Source organism: Rissa tridactyla, chromosome 7 (assembly GCF_028500815.1).
Source record: "Rissa tridactyla isolate bRisTri1 chromosome 7, bRisTri1.patW.cur.20221130, whole genome shotgun sequence".
NCBI classification, from domain to species: Eukaryota; Metazoa; Chordata; class Aves; order Charadriiformes; family Laridae; genus Rissa; species Rissa tridactyla.
In genome coordinates this window covers 3,100,421-3,117,758 of record NC_071472.1, presented here as the reverse complement: position 1 = coordinate 3,117,758, position 17,338 = coordinate 3,100,421, and the positions used below count along the sequence as shown (strand labels likewise).

Sequence of the window (17,338 nt, the reverse complement as noted above, 5' to 3'; positions counted from 1 at the left end):
GCCTGTCACTTTCTGCCCCCCCCCCCCCCCCCGAACCGTCCGGCCCGAGCTTTGTTGTCGCCTGGGGGGAGCAGCGGGGTGATGCTCCGGCCCCCCGGCTCCTCACAAGGCGGGGGGGCTGGTTCTTCAAGCCTCTCCCCCCGCCTCTTTCTCTGGGGCCGGGGGTGATGTCGGCCTGAGCTGAAGGCGCGGTGTTATGAGGAAAGTTGAGGTGGGTGCTGAGCCCCGGCTCATCCCCAAAGTGGCGTCTGTGGAATCGGGGTGCTGGGGGGGACCCTGGGGTTTGCACCCTCCCGGTCGGGGCTTTCTGCGGTGGGTTGGGGCCGTTATTTGACTTATGAAAGGCCGGTGGTACAAAGAGCCGCCGGCGGGCTGAACTTCCAGGGGTTGTCCAAGAACTGGACTCGATGTTGGCAAGATCGGGATGGGTGTCGCACGTTTGATGGCAGTCCGTGGTTGTTGGTGGTGGCTGGCTATATTTGGTCGATGGCTCGCTCAAATATACGTATGTCGTGATCTGCTTTTCTATGGCCTTCTGCTGGGAAGGCCAAATGTCTCCATCTTCCCTTGGCGACGGTGCTGGTTTGTTAGGTCAGGTACCGCTGGTAGGCTGGTCTGACCATTTATTCCTACTAATTAAAAGGAAAGTTAAGTGTCAAAAATGTCTGAAATAGATTAAAATGTAAGGGGGCAAACTAAATGCCTAACTCAAAGAAATATTGGAAAGAGCCTTCTGGAGATTTGCAAGAATCCAAAAGTAAGAGTTTGGGCATTAACGTCAAATTGAAATAAGAGTCCTCTAGATAAGTAGGATGTTTATATTAAAATTGCTGTTGTCTGCTTGTTTCTGGAGCTTAATTATGTCCTCCATAATCTTAAAAAGACGGTTTGAGTGCTCAGTTTTATTAAGTACCGTGGAGCCTGCTGAACCATGAAGTAGGCCGTAAGTATGTATTCCAGTGGGGCACCACGGTTAAATGGTGGTCAGCAGAGAGCATGTGTCATCTCTGCCTCACGTGGGAAGGATACCCACAAGAAAGAGCTCTCCTGAAACGCTTTGGTATCTCCCGTTTCTAATTTGTACATACGTGTCTTGTGCGAAGCAGCAATTTTGTGATCAAACTGGAAAGAGTTTGAGAAAGCCGTAATTTGCTGGGGTAGAAAGAATGAGAGGAATATAGTTGGACCAATACTTAACAATGTTGCGTAGAAGAACTGAAGGTAACAGCCATCGCTGTAATTCTTTCTAATTGTTTGCCGTTAGTTTTCTGTTAGCTTGTAAAAACAAGATTACATTGGTTTTAAACATGTGAAAAAAATTAACACTGATAATCATTGTCAAAATCAGCAGATATGTGTGTAAAACCCCATTCTTTAAATGTGTGACTCTCCTTTTGGTTAGTTTACTACAGGCAAGAGTTGGCCAGCACAAGACTGTCCAGGAAGGAGTAAAGGATGCCGTTTTCTTCTTTTTTATGCCAATGCTTCCTTTCCCAACCTGAGATACCATTGATCTATTTTCATCTGTACATGCAAACCTACAGCGGCTTCAGGATTATGCGCCCAATGTACATGGAGCTGCAACTTTCATGGCCTACAGCTGATGAGTTGTATTATTTATTATGGGGATTTAACACTAATTCTTTGTGGTTTAGTGTTAAAAATAAGTATGATTTGATCTAATATGATTGCTTGGTAAAATACCTTAGCAGAATTCTAAAGCTGGGCAGAATAATTCAGGGTCTTCCCTTACTTTAAATCCTAGAGATAAAATTACTAATAAACCCTTCAATTTCTATAGATCTCCAGCTCCTGCAGCCAAATCTGTGCTGGGAAGACAACTGCTGATTTGGGGGGATTGGATAGGGGAGGTTCCTCCTAAGGAGCCACTGGTGGGGCTGGGATTCCGAGTTGTGTCGGAGGCAGTTCCTGCAGCACCCAACACAAAGGGGGCTAAGATTCATTTGGGGCTCCTGCCTGCTGTCACAACAGCCTTCTAAGAGCTGAAAGAGTTGACTCAACCTGTGTTAAGGAAGACTGCTTTATCAACAGCTGTGGCTAAAGGGTAGTACAGTTTTGTTTTGTTTGGGGTTTTGAGCCAAAATTAATAATTATTTTCATGTATTCTAGGTTATAGTGGCTTCCCAGACTCTAGGTCAGAGAGATTGTTTTGAATTAGAGAGAAACCTACCATGGCAAAATGTAGGCTGTGCTAGATATAAAGATGCTGTTCAGGCCAGACTTACATTGTCTTTAACAGTCTTTTCTTGGAGTTTGCTTTCTTACCTTTCTTTGCAGATGAATGTGTTTGTTTCTATTTAGACTAGGTAGGCGGATGTTTGAAGGGAATCTTTATGATGCAATGCTTTCAATAATTTAACTTTTCACATGCGGTCCTTCAGCTCCTTTTTGGCTGTGGAGGGATCAGTCTTTCTCCTTGTTAAAATGCACAGAAGATCTTGGCATAAGTAACAGTCCACTCAGAAATGGAATGCCTTGGTTTTCAGCTGGGTTATTTAATTTGGTTTGTCAGTACTTCCCCCTGCCCCCCCCCACTGTTATTCGTGGCAATTCCTTGTATGTGGAGGGTCAGTAACTCGAATACGATCCGTAACTACAAAATTAGTTTCTGAATCAGCAGCGAGTGCTTATCGTGGATGTTCCTGCTGGAAAGCAGTAGACCAGGTGGGTGGCCCCTCGTGCCCATCTGGAGCCCCACTAATGTCAGTGTGTCTTTCTATGGGCTTAAGAGACCACATGCACAAAGCAGCTTGCAAGAGAAGAATCTCATCTATTAATGGCACAGGACACAAATTTTGAAAGTGACTGAGCTTCCTTTTCAAAAATACTGTTAAAACTTTAGGAAAGTGGCAAGTTTGGTTTCTTTTTTTGGGCTTGTTCACTTGTTTAGTGGCTTGGTTTTGTTTGGTTGGTTTTTAAGGACCCTCTATTGGTTTCTGTTTTATCCCAGTGGAAGTGAGTATTAAAATTACCATTGATTTCAACAATAAGAAGATACAGGATACATTTTTGAATGCTCTCATGTCATTAAGGACCTGCTTGTTCTTCTTAAGAGTTATTTGAATGTTTGAAACCACAGGCTTTCACTGGCTTTTCTTTGTAATTATTTTTGGAACTATTAGGTGGAATAATACTGCTTAATCAGTTTCAAGTAGGCCTGCACAGGAACCAAAGCCTGTATTAGGAATAAGATTTTGGAAGAGTATTGGAGGAAGATAAAAATTAAAGCATCCTGAAAGCTATGTAACTAGAGTTAAACCAAGCAGGATGCTAATAAAAAGCATCAGTTAAGAAATTGAGAAGGTCTGACTCCTTTCCTCTCTTCAAATTCCAAGTTCTTTATTATAGCAATACCTTTTTCTTTTATTTTTTTTAATAAATTATCTAGAAAGGAGTTCAGACTTTGCACTATTTTTAAATTGAGGTAAAATTTGTCAAAACGACTTAGATTACAAAGTTGTGAAGTGTATGAGTACATATGCATATATGTTTAGCTACGTACACAAATGCATGTGTGTGTATAAAAGAAGTGTAAAAAATAGATACTTTAAAACAGTACTTACAGATCTTTGGAGCCACACAGTTGCTTTATTTCGAAAGTTTTAACTGTAAGTTGTTGTTTTGATCTGGCACATGGCAGCAGGAATCAGTCATTACTGTGAGATGGCTATTCATAGACCTTTGTGATCATCTCAGTTTATCTGCAGCTTGACAGGTGTTCCCATCGCAAAAAATCTCCATTCCCTCCTCTCCTTCCCATGGGAATGACTAAGGAACAAATCATGGAGAGCAGCTTTGAGTGTTGGTTCACTGGGATGGAGCTGAGGAGCATTGTAGAGGGCAATACGGAGAGATGGAGATGCACAAGGCACCTACCTCTGTCACTTATTTGGGCTTTTGTTGTGTTTTTTTTTCCTGAAATCTTCTTTTTCAGGAGCTTCAAATTTACTTAAAAAATGAAATGGTAAAATGTCTGGAAATTCTTTTTGAGTTTTCTGGTAACTTTCTTTATCAAATAAAGAATAAAGGATTTTATTTATTACTCTTGTTAAATTCCTCAATATGATGTTTTCCTTTTTTTTTTTCTTTTATTTCTTCTACGGGAAATATTTTAAAGTAAGGAAACAGTATTTTAAAAATTATCCTGTCACAGTATCTGGTAACTAAGACCTATAGAAGCAATTATGTTAATTACATTATTCCTATACGAGGTATGATTGAAGGCCAGGATTAAAAAAAACCCCATATATATATATATTCTCACAATGTTTGATTAGTCTACATTTTCAGTGACATTAAATCCAAATTTTTTTTTTGTGACTTACTGAAGGAAATCTGAAACATAAATAGCATCTTAAATATTTGGGCCCTTGGTTTGCACCATCAGTAGTGTGGCCTTGCTAAGAAAAATTCCCAAGTGAGGGAACCAGAACAGTTGTCAATTGTTTGCACAACAAATCCTGTTGGATAGAATGGTGATATTCTCAACGTTTAGATAAAGAGAGGCTTGCAGTAATGTTGCCTTGTATCCCGCTGCCAAAGGAAACAAATGCAGTCTAAGTTAGGGAGAAAAGTAAAAGTCCGCCAAATGGAAGGTAGGCCTACATATCATAAATATAGCTAGTTTAATTTTTCTATTCATACTGCCTAATGTTTCAAAAACATGTAAATTAAATTTCAATTCGCCAATTTTAGACTTTATTTTTAAGCTCTGGTAGATCATTGCCAACGCAGTATTTAGGGTTATCTGTTGTAACAGACTAAACCCCTTACAAAAATGGGTAAAACAGTAAGTTTTGTCTTCATCCTTTGAGCTTTTCCCTGCATCTCTCATGTATACTTTTATACATGCACAAGTATTTATACACACGTGCCTGTGTGTATTTGCATACGTATCCATGATTAGCCCCACTAGAATGAGTACAACTTTCGTGTATTTTGGTAGGACTCAAGCTGTAGCATTGACAATAATAAACGGCTGGCACTGGCTTTATATTTTGAATGTGTTTGCACCTAATCTACTTTTAAATTATATATATTTAAAATTTATTTAATTTTTTACATCTAATACTCTGATGCAATGAAGATCTGTGCACCTCTTTATTTTTTTTATATAAGCATGCTGTTGACTTCTGGGGGTAAATTTTATTTATTTTATATGTATGTAGAAGGCAAGCACAAAAAAAGTTTTTGCTGGATCCTCTCATCCAACCCCTACATGAGAGGAAGAATTTTTTAGTATCTGCTATTTTTGTAAGAAAACACTGCAAAAGTGGACAAATGACAGCATTGATCAAAGAAACAAAGTAGTCAGAAATCTGTAGCGAGCTGATTTTTTAGAACAGAACTTCCTTTTGTCTTTTATGGGCTTAGGGGCAGGAGGGGGGATACGTTGTCCCTTCATAATCTTTCCAGGAAAGAAGCTTACCTAAAGCAAATTGTGAGAAGGGTCAGAGTTAAGAGGTAGATATGTTGGGATAAATTTGTGATGCAGCGTGTTTTTGTGAAGTTGTTCTTGAGCACGGCTACTTTAAATGTGAAATGATATTATAAGATCTGCTGGTATTTCTAAGTTCAATAACTTTTCTTGATGCATTTTGAAGTCTTAAGAGAAAAAGCCTTTGGAAAATATCCTTCTGGTTTGCAACCGCTTGTTTTAAAGTTTTCTGGCTTTTAATTTTTTTCTTGAAGGATCAGACTATGTTTCTCAAGGATAGTCCCCTTTGAAAACTTAAAGTCATTTTCCTCAGAAGACTTCCATTCTTACTATCTTAGGAAAGGTTAGGCTTTTTTAAAAACACTCTTTCAAAATATCTTTCCTCCTTTAACATTTTGTCACACAGGAGTTCTTGCTGAAGGGATTCTTGGCTGTTTTAGAAACTGTAATCTAGTTAAAAGGTTTGTTTATGCTTCCCATCTCTGTTCTGCTGATGGTATTAGAGCGCGGGCCAGAGCCAGGCAGCTAACTGTTTATAGCAGGCAAACTTCAATTAAAGCTGCAGCCTTCAGTTTACTAAATACCAATATGTTCGTGGCAGCTGCAAATAATTGCAGAAAGGATGAAAGTAGAGGGGTGGCCTATGATTTCTCTCAAGAAATTCTTTTTCACTTGTTGTTCTGTTCATATTTAGAATCCAGCACACCCTTTCAGAATCAGAAATGCTTTGCTCTTTGAAAGAAGCTGTCTGTGAAAGACGGAGATCTGTATTTGGGACTGTATCTTTTTGAGGCAAAACACTTAATTGATTTCGGTGGAAGTTTTATCCGAAGGAAGGGCTGTAGAGTATGTTCCTCTGTATCAGAGCAGGTATCAAAATTCTTCTACCACAACCAGTGCTGTTGTCCAAACTCAAAGTACCATTGGCTTTTCTCTACTAAGATAATTTAATGTTGAGGGCTGTGACGTCCCACCTTCTCAGGGTAGCAAGAATGTGCTGTATTTAGTGGACAGTAACTCAAGAATTTGTGCGTTAAAGTAAACTGATAACATAGATTTTATTTAATACTTTAAACTTCAGGCTGATGTTTGGGTTTAAGGATTATATATTTAAAAATATGTGAATTGTTAGAGCCTTTTTAAACCTGCATGGTTTTTGTTGAAGTCTGCTGTGGTGTTATTAAGTAATAAAACACGTATGTGTCTGCGGGCCATCTGAACTGAAGAAGCAAACCATATCTGGCCTGTAGGCTATTGGTTCCTCACCTCTGTTTTAAAATTAGTAAAATCATTTGCAGCGTGATTCATTTCTAAAAATTACTTGTCCATCTGTGCAGCGCTTACTAGCTATAAAGTTGCAGTGCTCACTGTGGTAGTGTTGATAGGGTTTTTTTTCTGAAAGTTGTATTACTCTGGTAACATCTTTGTTGTAGCTTTTGTATCACACTTTGGCCAAGTTGTTGTTCTTCGATAAATAGGTTTGTATTAGGCATGTAATTTGGGGTATTGTAATACTGCTGTGTAAGGTGATTTTAATTTTTTTGAAACATCCATAAACTCTTAATATTTTGTTATTAAAAACGTATATATGAAATCTTTACGCTAAGGAAAAAAATAAAGAGTCTATTCTGTTTTCACTGATGTCAGTGCTAAAATATTTATTAACTTCCTTGGGTGCTGAATGAAGCCCTAAACCTGAATTTTTCAGGAGTTCTAAGTTGACAGAGGTATTGGGGAATGAGCAGTTCTAACCATGTAATGATCCCAAAAGCTGGTCGTTAGGCAGCTTCTTAATCAGCTGGTATGTGGATTTGAGTGGATCACCTTACATATTTAGCTTTCTTCCTGTGCTTGCGGTTTTCGCTGGTCTTTTTCCCATGCTCCTTTTCTTAAAAACTTCACAGTTATGAATCAGTCTTAATCATTTTTTGTAACTCAAGTCATTAGCTGATGTAAGAGTTCTGCTAAGAAGCTGCAGACACATGGTGAGGTACAACTTAATGAGCACATCCCTGGAACTAAAAAATAAACAGCAAATTAAATGATAATAATTTTTATATCTTTTCTTTATGGAAGAGGAACGTGTAAATAGTTTATGCCAGGAAAGGTATTCCTGTGTGTAGGAACTACATCTTTTTTTTCCAAATAATAACTGGCAAAGCAATAATTGTTGTTTTGTCAGAGAATGAATACATAAACTTTGTAGAACCTGTTATTTACAACTTTTTGTTTTATTTGAAAACAGTTAATCGACTTTCTCCAAATATTGATCTATGCTGACTAAAAATAAGTTTAACTTTATTCAGTTTTTAAGTTGTGGGTTTGATACAACAACCTGAGACACACTTACCCCATACTGGAACCGTTGAAAGTATATTATTCTGATTATTTTTTTTTTATATTATTGCATTTAACAAAACAGTAAAAAAAAAAATGTAGTTTTTGCTGGTTATTGCAAATAATTATAATACTTCATTTGCATTGGAATTTATTTATAGTATCTGTATGTCTAGAATGTTTCTGAGCTATTGTAGAAAAAGTGAAATACGAGTTAGTTTCTGTTTTGGTAGATAGTAGTCAAAAATCATATGTAATATAGGAAAATGTTCATTGTAATGGTGGTGAATGTAACTTCTTCATTGCTGACAACTGGTGAACCTTGGATTGAAGGTATCTTAAAGCATCTCCAGTTATCATTAAAGGAAGCTCTTTTTAGAGACTTCCATTTAATGTCCTAATGTAGAGTCTCAAAAAAGTCGGTTCGCGTGTGTACTGGAGGGCTCCACAGACAGGTGGTATTTTAGGATTAGGTTGTATGAATCCTTACGTTCATCAAAAATCTGCAAATAATTACTATTACTTTAATCTCTGCATTAATCCTGTCCCATGTAATCCATGATTGTTTTGTCCTCAGTTTGCATAGACTCTCCTGTTGTTTACTTTTGCTTTACTCACATACTTTATTGTGCCCTACTAGAAATACCTAAGAACTTACTAACTCTTAGTTAGTCTGAGAAGTAAAGTTTGATGCTCAACTTGGTGGCATTTTTCTGTGTGTCAGTAGCGCAGCAAGCTACTTGCTGCTCCTGGCTCATGGAATGCCAGGAATAAACTTGAAACTTCAGAGAACGCCATTACTAGGTAGAAATATTTTTATTTTTGTGCAAACAAAGGATGGGGAAGCCTGCTTCACCGGAGAAGCCAGTTCCCTCAAGCTGCAAGGTGCTGCCTGCGGATAAGTCTTCCTGCCGCTCGCTGTGGTATTTGACGTTAGGTACACTTATTTTACGGGAAGAAGGTGTTTTGCTCTCTGTAAGAGAAAGGAGGGTTGTAACTGAAAGCTTCTGGAGAGGCTTTGCGGTGTGTCATAGGAAGGAAGCGAGACGTTAGGAAGGAGCAGGGTTTGGGGAGAGGGGTTGGTGGTTGGGAGCAGAGCAGGGTGTGAATGGCGAGGGGAGCACAGGGGGATGCAGCCAGAGGGGAGGTGGATGGAGGCAAAGCAAACTTTGGGAGAAGAGTTGACGGCTGGAGGGGTGGTGTGGGGGTAATGGGGGCTGTAACAAAAACTGGGAGGTGTTTGGAGAAGAGGGGCCATGTGCTGCACATAAAAGTATTTGTCATGGCAGAGGGGAGATCTGGTAAGGGAGCGTGATGGGGAGGGAGGTGGTGACAACTCATGGAAAAAAACCTGGTAGCCTTACCCAAGACACAAGTATGAAGCCCTGTGGCTTATATTTTCACACACAGTATCAACTAGAAAGTGCTACTTAATACATATACATATACATCTTTACATATAATAGAGTCTTGGGATGATTTGAAAAGGGAAGTGAATAGGCATCCGACTACTGTCAGGCATATAAATAATTTCATAATATAATGTCACTGTTGCTGCCTAGACTTGGAAGAGCTTAAAAGTTGTTGCAGTCTAGATCATCAGGCATATTTGGACACCAAGCCCCACTGTTTTCAAATGATAGCTGGTATCAGTAGAAAAGAAGTGCTTAAATATCTTTGAGGACTTTGGCCTGGATGTTTAGGTTTCCACGAGTTAAGTCTCTAGGCAACTAAATACATGACTCGAGTTCAGCTTTTTCTTCTTTGTCCTACTTCAGTTCTGTCTTGTGGCTGTGAGCTCCACGTCTTGGTTGGAGGAAAGCATTGGAGAATTCTGCCGTTCCTGTAGCATAAACAGATCTCTCTGACAAAGACCTACGTGTTTAAGTTTTCATTAGGAAAAGCATCCCATCATTATATTCTGAAAAGGGTGACTGAAATGCTCAGCGTGCCTTCTCTGGCTCGCCATTATTTTGTTTACTTTGACTATATTCTTTCTTACTCGTCTCTTGAGTAAACAATTCTAATCCACTGCTGTACATGCAAGTCATTTTTGTTATTTATTTCTGAACCTTCCTATTTTTTTTATGCATCCTTTTGACATCAGATGACCAGAAGTAAACACAGTATTCTTAGTGAGGGGAAACCACTGATTTATATGGATTATTCTAATCCAACATCATGCAAGCAAAATCAAAAAATAGTTTGACTACCTAATGATTCAGAAATGCAGAAGTGTTGCCAAAAATTTTAGCATTTGTTAGCTTTACACTTGAGCAAATGCATTCTGCTAGGGAATTTAACTTCTTTTTAACTCTTATCTTCGGAGTTTTAAGGCTGTGAATTTATTCCACAAAACCAGAAGCATGTGTTTTACAATTAAGAAAAATATGAAAAATATTTTTTTTTTAATTCCGTCCATCTTCCTTTTCGGATTAGTATTTCTAGACTTACATATACAGGGACAAACGTTCTTCCAATGAATACAGCCAGAAAAGTTTTTTTATTGAACAGGAGCTTTAGTATGATTTAGCATTTTCTAGTTGGAGATAATGGTCTGAAGTACAGCCCGTGCTATAGGAAATAAATGCAGTATACCTTCGTGAGGAAAGGAGTATCTCTTGAATAACAAAACAAAGCAACAGTTTTTGAGGAACCTGAGCAGTAGGAACCAGAGGTGTTGATTTTGTAAGCATTAAACAGTCCACACTTTAAGAATTATTCTCTGATATCTTTGAATTCAATGACTGACTAAATCATTTTACGTGCCTCTTCTGGACAGTGTTTTTCTGTGTATTTGTCAATCATAACTGCAGCCCTGGTATTACTGTAGTACAGAATAATAGTAATAATGAGGGATTTATTGTTTTTTCATTGACTTCCGTGAAAATTATTTTGGACCTAATACAGGAGGATGATTTTACATAGCTCGATAAAGAACAGAAAGAGAAAAGTGATAATTTAGGATGAACAGTAGAAAAGGCTTCATATAATGAGAGAAACTTGGTTTCTAAATTTAATTTCCATTGGATAGCTTAAATTCTAATTGCTGATACTATGTTAGCTTCTTAGCTTGGCTACGAGGGAATATCTTTGCGCTTACAAGAAATAAACTTAATTGTTGCATTCCTTTTTTTTTCCTGTTGAAGACCCAAAAAAAAAAAAACCAACCCAAACCTGTCCCAAAAAACTTAAATGTTTTTCTCTAAACTACAACAGCTGTACAACATTGTTTGAAATAAATATTCTGATACGGTTCTGCCAAAAACAAGAAAAAGGGATTTGTTCAATCAGCTGAAATAAAATTATCTGCAAAATAGCAATGAGTTACTTATCCCCATGATTCAGCATCTGATGAATAATATGTTAATAAATAATTGCTTTCAGTTAGGAAACCAGATTTGAGAGGATTTTTTTGTTTATTTACATTTTATATAGTAATACACTGGTCAATTGACTTTGGCTTCAGATGGGTTGGGGGGGAGTCTAACAAAGTGAAAATGCCTGTTCTGCATGAAATATAACTACATCCTCAGCAACTGGATTAATCCCTAATAATCTGGCTTGCGAGATGTTTTTCTCAGTATTATAAAATACAAAATTTTAAAATCAAATTTAATTGTTTTGGATAAAAGTGAGGAAAATAATACGTTTCTGCAAGATTCCTGTATGAAGTATGAAATGGGAAATACATGGAGATGTTAAATGTGCTGGCTTCATTTTCATTTATAGCCAGGGAGCCTGACATTTCCTTTACATTACTTTTACTGTGACTTTTTACTTTAAAATAAAGTAGAATGCCTTTTCTACATAGAAAAGTAAGAATCAATAGAAAAGTAAGACTCATACATTGTCATCTATTGTTTATTTATTTATTTAAAATATTACTTACTGTGATTTGCTGCTACCATTATGATATTAAGTGTTAATAAGATGGTTTTGGTAAGAAAACTTTAGAATAGTGGCTGGACAGAACACTGTTTCTGTAGAGAAGATAATTGCTCTCCTAAATTTGAATAGCATGTGTTTGCGTATGTATGTGGCTTTTTTTGAGGCTACTTGATTTGACGGTGTTATCTCCTAGGCATTGCTTCCCTTTGAGATGGATGGGACTCGTACCTCTCCGAGGGGTGAGCTTATGGCTAGCGGTGGAGTGCAGCATATTTTTCTCTGTGCCATGGAAAAAGAAGTTTATGACTTGGGCAAAACACTTTCCCCACTTCTGTAGAGACTTGTGTGTTTAGTGTCCAAAAACTTTTTCATAAATACAGCTATAGAATACCTAAGGCTATTCAATTCATCTTTTCAAGGGTAAAGGATTTTTTTCTTTCTTTTTGATTAAATTTTTTGAGAAAGGAAGCTGTCAGAACTAACTTTATAGTTTTTCCTTTGTTGAATTGACACTCCATAAAATTTTACTTTAGCAGATTTGATACAAGAAGGAAGAAAACGATAGACTACATACAAGTAGGGCACAGAAGAAAGTTGTAGGTTATTAAATCTTTTCAAGGAGAAAAGGAAGTAGTTCAGTGTGCTCGCAGAGGTTCCTGTGTCAGCATTTGAGCAGCCTGGAAGAGATTATCTTCAGCCAACAGTAGGTAACGAAGGACAGGATGTGAAGGGAACACTGAACTACCAGCATGAAGGAAATTTGAGATATTAGCCTGTTTCAGGACTGGTTTTGCTTTAGATGCCGTCTTGCTCTTGAGCTACAGTGTTAGAGAGAGTTTTGAGCACTCAGATTAAAAAGTGAATGCTAATGTCTTGGAATAGATATTTTAATAGGTTTTTGGCTTTTTTTTTTTGGGTGAATTTATCATTAGGGAGAAATGATAGCAACACAACAGATAAACTGGAGCAATTTAACACTTCACACACCTCTTTGGTTTTGGGGGGCATTTTTCCTCCTCATACTGCTATCTGCATCCATGTACGTTTTACTGAGAATTGGCCCCTCTCTTGATGGGCAGTATTAATAGAATTAGTTACGGGTCATTTGGCCAAAGGGTTCAAGTCCTAATCTGTCAGCTGGGTTCTGTCTGGCAGGTGAGTTGGGTATTTAGGCATGTGTATCGCTCCACCTGTGCCATGGGTGTACTGCTCTGCACCCCACTGACATTTCTCAGCTGGGTTTTCCTATGTCTCCAGCAGTGGATTTGTCAAAAGGACATCAACGTTTGAAAAAAAAGAAAAACCAAACAACAAAACATATATATTAGCTGTTCTCCCAACCCTATGGATTGGTAATGCTTCTGGAACGTAGGCTGGAGCAAGTGGGGTGTGTACGTACTGGAGAGTGGAGCAGGTGGAGCCAGGTAGGCTGCACTGAAGCTGTCAAGTCTGTAAGATCAGTCATGTCCTTGCCAGTTGAGACTTGTGGTAGACCTGCATCTGTCATGAGCGTAATCCTTTACTCAGATGCCATTCTCACAGAAAACTGCGTGTTATTTTAGGTGCATAGCATTGGCCTGGCTAGGTGCTCGACTGATACTGACGCTCTGTGATAACGAGGGTCAGTATCAGTGTATAATAGTGCTCCAGAATATGCCTATGCAAAGACTTACACAAGCATGGACATGTATGGAGCCTGCCTGCGGAGTCCGATGCCTTAGCAGTGCTGTCTGTAACCCAGATGTGTATAGCTGGGTCTTGCAGTTGCGCTTTATTGTTGCTGACTTTCTGAAGTCATAACTGCTATAGCCAGCCTGTGAATTATTACACTACGGAAGATTATGTTTGTCCTCCTTAAGCCCTCTTGCACAAGTACTTGCCACCACGTTTTTTAAGCTACGGTACAACTGATTCAATAATATCCTTCACTTTTGCCTTTTTCTAGCCAGTACCAAACCCCGATTCTGCCACTGTGGGATGGGCTGTGCCTGCTTGGGCCTGAACTGGTGTTTGGGCAGGTCATAACCAGAGAGTTTGTGAGAATTAGGGACAGCTTTCCACCAGCCCCTTCTGACTCCTAGGAGGCACTCAGAGGGGAGTTGTTACAGCAGGCTGGAGAACTCTGTGTAGCTGACTTCTGATGCAAGGCAGTTGAAAGGAGATGAAATCGTGCAGATATGAATACTTGAGAACTTCTATAAAGTCAGTCATACATGGAACTCTTCTGAGAGTATGCCGCTTGTCCTTTGTATAGCCAGGGAAATGAGAAATACTACAACAGCCTGAAAGCAGGTGGACACTATCCAGACTGCAGTGGTTTGGGAATCAGACCTTATGTTTTGGGAACTTGTCATTTCTGCAGTTATAGAGACTCTCTTACATATGTCGCATTCAATACACGGTTTATTGAGCAGTTTACTGACAAAAGAGAAAGGTATCTTGAGTGATAGCTGGTTTTGGAGAGGTGGTCTTCCCCAGGTTAATTGTGTTCTTATCTGTTCATGAAATTTCACTTGTGAAGACTGCTGTCTGGTAACACGGGTCTTGGTTAACCATGTTAACGCTCCTCAGGTAACAAATACAACAGGGTAGTGTGGGCAAAGTGTACAACTTCACACAGCTGGGAAGACCTGCCATTGGTTTATTTAGGCAGTGGTAGGTCTATGCTTTCCTGATCAACATGGGGTTTGGGAGGAATATTCTAGTGTTGTTTCAGAAGATTTTGCCCACTTAACGTGACTACCACAGATTACCTGGTATGGCCGTGCTTTAATTACAAACCTAGCAGTTTTAGGAGGATGTGCATTTCATAATTCAAGATAAAAGCTTGCCATTTGAATGCTGTGAAGACAGTGTGATCTGTGTTGCTGTGTCATGCTGTGCTCTGCACCACAGAAAGTGTATGTCTAATTGTTCTAATCTGAAGCGGATAGAAGATGCTGCTGTACACAGGCGCATTTTGAGCAGCTGCAACTGTCCAAGTACGGGATAGGTCCTTGTGAGCAAGGGACACTGCTCCAGGTTTGTACCTTTGCCTTGCGTGAAGATCTAGAAGGAGAAAACCCAGTGTGGTGATAAGGAGAATGTGCTGTTCTCTTGTGTAGCCTTTAGTTTTGGTTTTTTTGTTTTTTTTTAATGTGGTGGTATTACAAACCTTTAGACCTTTCAATAGTGACATGAGAAGTTTGGGTGCAGTTTCCTGATTCTTCTTACAAAACTTAAAATGGCACTGTATTTTCCAGAAAGCCAATTAAAATATAAAAAAGCGTTAAACTTATTAAACGTCCACAGAAAAGTATTTCAGTTTCTTGTCCACGGGTAAGTTCATAGTTAGAACGCTGTAGTAAAACAAAAATGGATGTAAAATTGCGCCCTTGGAGAAATACTACAAGGAGTCTAGAATAGTAACTTTTTCTGCACTGAGACTTCTACTAGATTTATGTATTCTGCAGCTTTTCTAGCACAGATAAAAGGGCCCAGATCAATGATATAATCTACCAATTTAGACCTTAGTTTCTATTTTTAAGTAAGTGATATCTTAAATTTTTGCCGTAGGGGTTTGGGAGCATCTTGTGAAGGAACACTTGTCCTCTGACCGTTTTGGATTATAAGGCCAGAATAAATATGGAAGGGAGGCCGTACTGAATTTATAAAATATCAATCTGAGCAGAACAAAAGGATTCTTTTTATCTCCTAACTGAAAAATACTCCAATTCTTCCCCACCCCCACCAGAGGGAATAAATGAACAAAGCGTTGAACTGAACTAAGGCAGAAGCAGAAAAGGTGAAAAGCCACGACCAGTGAGGGAAGAAGAAAAGGAGGGTCATAAATGATTTGTTGTGTGCTGCACAGGTTGTTAATGCTGTTAATGATTGAACTGTTTATTGGGGATTACAAAGGGTTAGTAAACTGCTCTGCTCAGGAATTTCACAGAATCTGACAGAAACGAGCAAAAGTAAGGTTAGCAGGATGCCAAACCAGGACTCGAGACTTGCCAGCAGAAGGCATTCTCCCTGCTGAAGCTCCCCAAGCCTGGCCAGGCTGCTCAGGGTGAGGAGCCCAAACACAGGTGGCTTCAGGGTCCTTCCGCACTTAATTCAGCAACTGGACATATTCAGACTGAGACGCTCTTCTGATGCTAATAACTATATAGCACTATTAAGTTACCAGCGTGATAGAGTTACAAGGAGCATGGAAGTTTACAGAAATATGCAGTAATACTTGCTAGACCTGTAAATCTAGTTTGGGGGTTGAGGTTTTTTTTTGTTTTGTTTTCTAAGGTTTTTTTAATAAATGCAAGCTTCCTAATATCAACTGATAGTTACATATTTGTTATTTGCCCTTGCTTTGACTCCATCTTAATTGCTACAGAGAAGATCAGGAAAATAGTGTTACTAATACCTTTGCATTTAAGGACATCCAACTTGTTACTTACAAGATCCCTCATAGCTATAATATTATCGTTTTTAAACTGGAAGTCACTTCCCCTATTTTAGCCCATCGTAATAAAGATTTCAGCTGCCACTTACTCAGTTGGAGTTCTGGCTGCTTCTCTTCTGGTTTGTTCTTTAGGCTCACTGACTCAGGTTCTTGGGTTGTGTCCCCATGGGTGGTGACCTTAAAAGCGGACTCAGAGGAATACTGCGAGTTGTTCTGTGTTCTGTTTTGCTATTCCAGTCTGAAATCGTACTGCTCCTGTTCACAGACCTATCATGCAGAATCTGATCATGAGGTCTATATTTAGAAATCAAGGAGGAACCTTTCAAACTGCCCGTAGTAGAGATGGGAAGGGGAGGAATATCCAGACTTGTCATTTCCCCACAGAGGAGGCCCTTGAGTTTGTAAACACATTTTCAGTGTTGTACAGCAGTATGATCAGCCTTGACCTGTGTTTGTGTTTTAAGTAAGCAAATGTTTATTTCTGATGTTTCTCCCAAAGTCACTCATTTCTCATAGCTTTTGGACACGTTATTCTTCTCGATGGTTGGCTGTAGAATAGACAATTGGGGTTCAGCTGGTTCATATAGATCATGCAAAATGGTGAAAAGGTTCAGTTAAGCAGTGCTAGTTTTCAGCATTAGAAGATTAGGGGAATAACGAGCAGACAGGAAAGCTGGAATATCTTGGGCGTTGTAGGAATACTTTAACTTATCAAATTACACATCCACCCCCCCATTTGTGCAAAAATCGTTAATCCAAACCACGTGTTTGTACATGCTTTTATTTTACCTATTGATGATACCAAGTCTGGGGTAAAACATGTCTGTGAGGAAAACTGTTGGCATATTCTAAATGGGAATTCAACCACAAGCCATGTATCAAGTTAGCACAATTTACATTAATTAGCAAAATTCATCAGCTGCCAATCAAACTACCCTGAGCTCCAGTTTTGGCTGTAAGTTTATGCTTACTGGGGCTAACCCGAGTATTGTAGCTCAAGTGAAGCAACTGGTAGCTGCTCGCTGTTGCAGTAATTTGAGCTGACTTTTGCTGTGAAGGTGAGCGATTGCTTGCAAGGAAGCTCCCGACGCTTGAAAGTTGTTCCTGCAGCAAACTGTGTCAGTATTTGGTCTGCATGCTCTCTGCTCTTGGCGTGTTATCTTCTGGGGCTGCTTTGCACCTTCATAATGTAATGTGTGGTATAGTAAATA

General features: G+C 39.0%; 1 protein-coding gene across 16 annotated transcripts in view; it reads left to right on the top strand.

Moving 5' to 3' along the window:
- MBD5 (methyl-CpG binding domain protein 5) overlaps positions 1–17,338 on the top strand; it is a 144,835-nt gene that overhangs the window by 327 nt on the left and 127,170 nt on the right. The window contains exon 1 of one of the 16 annotated variants that reach the window (XM_054207667.1): positions 61–211. The exons of the other annotated variants lie outside the window; for them this stretch is intronic. The gene's annotated coding sequence lies outside the window, so the exon portion shown is untranslated. Of the gene's footprint in view, positions 1–60; positions 212–17,338 lie in introns of those variants that run through there. 16 annotated transcript variants of the gene reach the window in all.